This window comes from Nanorana parkeri, unplaced genomic scaffold, assembly GCF_000935625.1.
Source record: "Nanorana parkeri isolate BGI_ZX_2015 unplaced genomic scaffold, ASM93562v1 scaffold113, whole genome shotgun sequence".
Taxonomy (NCBI): Eukaryota; Metazoa; Chordata; class Amphibia; order Anura; family Dicroglossidae; genus Nanorana; species Nanorana parkeri.
Window position 1 is genome coordinate 2,147,000 of NW_017306381.1, and position 7,127 is coordinate 2,154,126.

The following is a 7,127-nucleotide window of genomic DNA, read 5'->3' on the forward strand; positions in this document are numbered from 1 at the left end:
ATGCAGGATAGGGAACCAACGCCAAGCCGTAGGGAAAGGGGGGGGGGGGGTTAGTATATTTAGTAGACAATGACTCCTATCCCATCCCTCCCTTGGTTCTCTAACATTGTTCACTTAGTTGGCACTTGTCCATAATGTCTGGCTATCCTCAACTTGTCCTTCAGCTGTCTGCTGTCATTCATTTCTTCACACACAAACCTCATCTAAAAATAATTGAATGCGTTCATAAATTTTGAGTTGATGGAAACTGTCGCTTCCCCGTTCACTGAGCAGCCTAACAGTGTTCCCAAATATCCCATACGTTCTTACATTGTATCACTGCCCATTGTTAATTTCACCCTTGCCTCCCCTTATCCTGCTATATTCTACTACATCCTGCCTTATCCTGTGTATTCTATCAATTGTTTCCGCACAAGATATACATTCTAGGACTCAGACTTAGTTTCTGCCCTCTGTACATTCAAACATTGATTTCCCACACTCTGTAAACTATAACATTGCTTTCCCGCACTCTGTACACCGCAACATTGCTTTCCTGCACACTGTACACTCCAACATTGCTTTCCTGCACACTGTACACTCCAACATTACTTTTCTGCTCATTACACACTTTATCATTATTTTCCCGCACACTCTACACTCCAACATTGCTTTCCTACCCATCTACACTCCAACATTGCTTTCCTACCCATCTACACTCCAACATTGCTTTCCTGCCCATCTACACTCCAACATTGCTTTTCCGCACACTGTACATGTTAACATTGCTTTCCCAAACACTGTACACTTTATCATTACTTTTACACACACTGTACACTCCAACATTGCTTTCCCGCACACTGTACACTCCAACATTGCTTTCCCGCACACTGTACACTCCAACATTGCTTTCCCGCACAATGTACACCGCAACATTGCTTTCCCGCACTCTGTACACCGCAACATTGCTTTCCTGCACACTGTACACTCCAACATTGCTTTCCCGCACACTGTACACCGCAACATTGCTTTCCCGCACACTGTACACCGCAACATTGCTTTCCCGCACACTGTACACCGCAACATTGCTTTCCCGCACACTGTACACCGCAACATTGCTTTCCCGCACACTGTACACCGCAACATTGCTTTCCCGCACACTGTACACCGCAACATTGCTTTCCCGCACACTGTACACCGCAACATTGCTTTCCCGCACACTGTACACCGCAACATTGCTTTCCCGCACACTGTACACCGCAACATTGCTTTCCCGCACACTGTACACCGCAACATTGCTTTCCCGCACACTGTACACCGCAACATTGCTTTCCCGCACACTGTACACCGCAACATTGCTTTCCCGCACACTGTACACCGCAACATTGCTTTCCCGCACACTGTACACCGCAACATTGCTTTCCCGCACACTGTACACCGCAACATTGCTTTCCCGCACACTGTACACCGCAACATTGCTTTCCCGCACACTGTACACCGCAACATTGCTTTCCCGCACACTGTACACCGCAACATTGCTTTCCCGCACACTGTACACCGCAACATTGCTTTCCCGCACACTGTACACCGCAACATTGCTTTCCCGCACACTGTACACCGCAACATTGCTTTCCCGCACACTGTACACCGCAACATTGCTTTCCCGCACACTGTACACCGCAACATTGCTTTCCCGCACACTGTACACCGCAACATTGCTTTCCCGCACACTGTACACCGCAACATTGCTTTCCCGCACACTGTACACCGCAACATTGCTTTCCCGCACACTGTACACCGCAACATTGCTTTCCCGCACACTGTACACCGCAACATTGCTTTCCCGCACACTGTACACCGCAACATTGCTTTCCCGCACACTGTACACCGCAACATTGCTTTCCCGCACACTGTACACCGCAACATTGCTTTCCCGCACACTGTACACCGCAACATTGCTTTCCCGCACACTGTACACCGCAACATTGCTTTCCCGCACACTGTACACCGCAACATTGCTTTCCCGCACACTGTACACCGCAACATTGCTTTCCCGCACACTGTACACCGCAACATTGCTTTCCCGCACACTGTACACCGCAACATTGCTTTCCCGCACACTGTACACCGCAACATTGCTTTCCCGCACACTGTACACCGCAACATTGCTTTCCCGCACACTGTACACCGCAACATTGCTTTCCCGCACACTGTACACCGCAACATTGCTTTCCCGCACACTGTACACCGCAACATTGCTTTCCCACACACTGTACACCGCAACATTGCTTTCCCGAACACTCTACACTCCATCATTGCTTTCCTGAATATTGTAAATTTAACATTGCTTTCCTCACACTGTACGCTCAAACATGAATTTTCCGCACACTGTACACTTTATTATTACTTTCACACACACTGTACATGCTAACATTGTACACTCTAACATTGCTTTCCTACACACCGTACACTATAACATTACTTTCCTACACACTGTAAACTTTACCATTGCCTTCCTACACACTGTATACTATAACATTGCTTTCCCGCACATTATACACTCTAACATTGTTTTCCCACACACTGTATACCCTAACATTGCTTTCCTACACATTATACACTGTAACATTGCTTTCCTACACATTGTACAGCCTAACATTGCTTTCCTACACACTGTATATGCTAACATTGCTTTCCTACACATTATACACTGTAACATTGCGTTCCTACACAGTGTACATTCACACATTCCTTTCCTACACATTATACACTCTAATATTGTTTTCCTACACACTATGCCTGCTTTGCTACACACTGTATACTGTAACATTGCTTTTCTACACAGTGTACATTCACACATTGCTTTCCTACACAGTGTACATTCACACATTGCTTTCCAACACAGTGTACATTCACACATTGCTTTCCTACACAGTGTACATTCACACATTCCTTTCCTACACATTATACACTCTAACATTGCTTTTCTACACATTATACACCCTAACATTGCTTTCTCGTACACTCTATGCTCCAACATTGCTTTCCTACACATTGTACATTCTAACATTGCTTTCCTACACATATGCACATTGCTTTTCTACACAGTGTGAATGCACACATTCCTTTCCTACACACTGTACACGCTAACCTTGCTTTCCCACACATTGTACACCCTAACATTGCGTTCCCACACATTGTACACACTAACATTGCTTTCCTACACACATTGTGCATTCTAAGATTTTTCACCTACGTATTGTTTTCCTGACATTGCACATTCTAACGTTGCTTTCCCTCACACTATTCATGCTAACATTTCTTTTCCATGCAATGTACATTCTAAAATTGCTTTCCCGTGCTCTGTATGTTCTCACACTCCTTTCTCACACACTGTACATTGTAAGTACCAACCCTGCTGTCTCATATACTCTACACTATGATATCGATTTCCAAGGCACTGTACATTCTATCATTGCTTTCCTACACACCAGACATTGCTAACGCTCTACATACACCGGCACTACTGCTCTGCCCATTCTGTTATTGCTTCCCCACCATCTAAACATGTCATTGCCGTTTCCCTGCCTATTCCCTATACTAACATTGCTTCCCTACAACCTGACCATGCTAACATTGCTGACTTACACACTGCTGCTCGATGCAGCATACATTATGATATTGATTTCTTTCACGATCCACCTTGTAACATTAGACATTTGTTTTGCTTTCCTGCAGCCTAGTCTACACTCTATAACATTGCTTCCCTGCTCTCTACACATTCAAACTTTGCTTCCTCGTAAATCAGTGGTAGACAAGCTTGGCACTACAAGTCCCATGAGGCATTGCAAGGCTGACAGCCACAGGCATGTCTCCCAGAGGCACAGACATGATGGAGTTTGTAGTCTCATCACAGCTGGAGTGCCGAGGTTGCCTGCCCCAGCCATAAACAGTCTATGGTGGCTTCTCTACACTTTGCTGGTTCTAATATTGCACATTGTAAAATTGCTTTTTTTAATGCAGTAACCATTCTTGCATCCCTTCCCACACTTCAGAGCCTAGCTTTGATGGCTGCCTATATATTGTAATATTTGTATCCGCATCTCACACTCTAGCACTGATTACTACCTTTTGTATTGTAATTTTGCTTCCCCGCAGTTTATAGTCTAGCACGGATGACACTGTATATATTGTGATCTAGCTTCCCTGCACTGAGCACATTCTAAGTCTACTTTCCCACGCACTGTTGCTTCCCAGCCAACTGAGGATTGTAGCACTATACACTGCCCATGGTAACAGTGCTCCCCCAACACTGACCATTCATAAAAACATAATGGACAGAGAGGATGCTCTAATATTGCTGCTCGGTGCACCAAATGTTCTATTGATGACTCCCTGTGCGCTCATTATTCTGACATTGCTTCCTCATATTTTGTAACATTTTTTCCATTACAGTGGCCATTTTACAATGCCTTACCCATGCTCCAAGCTCTCTAATGATCATTCTCCATAGCCGAATGGTTGTTTTCCCAATACAATGAGCATTTTTATATTGTCTCCTTACATTCCGTATCCATGCTCTGCTCTTTCCAACAATGCTTCCCTGTATAGAGTGCATATAGACGCTGCCTCTCCGTATATTGCCTATTCAACATTCATTTCTTCCCCCTCAGTGAATGTTCTAGCTGTGCTCCTTCATTAAATAGAAAGTAAATACTTTGTCCTTAGATACCAAACCTTTCTAACTCTGATTCTCTATACATCATGTCGTCTTCTTTCTTTCAAACTAATTGGTCTTACATTGCTTTCCTCTATAAATGGAGCATATAATATGGCTTCTAGGGTTGCACAGATACCAAGTACAGTACTCGGTACAAGTACGAGTACAGGTACCGATACTTTTGAGCTCCAAGACTAGACTAGAGAAAAATTCAAAAATTAGGAGGCCGCTGTCATTTGTAAGGAGCACACGGAGCTCCTGGGATTTGTACATCTCTGTTTTAATGTACGATTTTGTTTTTATAAATATAAATAAAGGGATGCACAGATACCAGTTTTACGAGTACTGGTACTTGCCGAGTATTTACAAGTACGAGTACTGATACATTTCTGTTTATTGTCATGTGACAGTTTTTCTAAAACAATACAGACTAATGATTTCAGGACAGTGGTGGAGCGCCAGAGCCAGGTCCCTCCCAGCTTCAACCGCTGCAACCGCTGCAACCTTGATAGTTCTCATGAAAATGCCAAGTATCTGCACTGGTACTCGAAAAGTATCTGTGCATCCCTAATGGCTTCCCAGTCCAGTTACCATTCTGGGATCGCTTGCCCCTCAATTGAGAATTCTATGATTGCTTGCCTCTTAGGTGTATTGTCACACTGCTTTCCTCTCATTGGAGCATTGCTTGCCTCTGAAATTGTAGCATTGTTAGCCACTAAACTGATGGTTCTAGTATTGCTTGTCTCCTAAGCTGAGCATTCTAACATTGTTTGCCGATAAACTAAAGATTCTAGCATTTCTTACCTCTAAACAGAGCACATTACTTGCATCTCAACTAAGCATTCTAACTTTGCTTGCCTGTAAACTGAGCATTTCAACATTGCATGCCTCTGGACTGAATATTAGAATGTTCGCATTCTAGCATTGCCTGCCTTTAAACTGAACACATTACTTGCCTCTAAACTGAGCATTTCAATTTTGCTTGCCTCTAGACTGAATAATGGAATGCTCTCTGAACTGAACAATCTAACATTGCTTGTCTCTGAGCTAAACATTCTTAAATTGCTTGCCTGTAAACTAATCATTCTAACATTGTGTGTGTGTCTAAACTGAACACGCTAACATTGTTTTCTTCTAAACCCAACTCTGTAACATTGCTTGCCTCTAAACTGAATACTCTAATATTGCTTACCTCTGAACTGAACATTCAAACATTGCTTGCCTCTAAACTAACACACTAACATTGTTTTTTTCTAACAGTCTAACATTGCTTGTCTCTAAACTGACTGTTCTAACATTGCTTGCCTCTAAAATTAATGTTTTAATATTGCTTGTCTCTAAACTCATCATTCTATTATTGCTCCCCTCAGAACTGAATATTCTAACGTTGCTTGCTTCTGAACATTCTAACATTGCTTGCCTCTAAACTGAAAACTCTAACATTGTTTACCTCTGAAATGAACATTCAAAAATGTCTTCCCTCTAAACGAAACATGCTAACATTGCTTTCTTCCAGACCAAACTCTCTAACATTGCTTGCCTCTAAACTGACTTCTCTAATATTGCTTACCTCTGAACTGAACATGCTAATATTGCTTGCATTCAAACTGAACATTCTAACAATGCTTGCCTCTAAACTGAACATTCTAACATTGCATGCCTCTAAACTGAACATTCTAACATTGTCTGCGCCTAAACTGAACATTCTAACATTGCTTACCTCTGAACTGAACATTCAAAAACTGCTTGCCTCTAAAGTAAACATGCTAACATTACTTTCTCCCAAACTAAACCCTCTAACATTGCTTTCCCCTAAACTGAGCATTTTAATATTGTGTGCATCTACACTGAACACACAAACGTTGCTTACCTCTAAACTAAACATTCTACCATTGCTTGCCTCTGAAATTAACATGCTAACATTGCTTTCTTCTAAATCAAACACTCAAACATTGCTTGCCTCTAAACTGGACACTCCAATATTGCTTTCTTCTAAACTGGACATTCCGACTATGCTTTCTATAAAAGACATTTTAATAAAACTCCCCAATCAAAGGAACATTTTAGCAATTCTGTCATCCAAACTGGAGATGCTTGAAAATGGGCATTCTGTATAATTCCATAGAGCCCATACCATGACACTGCTCCCCCAGCACGACACCAGTCTAGCATTGTTTCCCAGTAATTTGACTATTTTAATATCGCTTCCTTGCAAACACATTCTAACCAGAACATAACACAGTCACCCTTATCATTTCTTTCCTCCCTCTTCACTTTGACCCTTTAAATCCACTCCGACACACCTGACTGTAAAGCATATATTTATCTAGTCCTCAAGGCTGTGAACAGTTATGTAATGCTCTCGGCTTTACCTTTACATCAATTCCCTTCTCTTCTCAACCTGTTATAGCTCAGACTGTTACACTCA

General features: G+C 42.5%; 1 protein-coding gene across 3 annotated transcripts in view; it reads right to left on the reverse strand.

Moving 5' to 3' along the window:
- Positions 1 to 7,127, reverse strand: part of PIANP (PILR alpha associated neural protein) — a 24,521-nt gene that overhangs the window by 13,442 nt on the left and 3,952 nt on the right. The window lies entirely within an intron of this gene.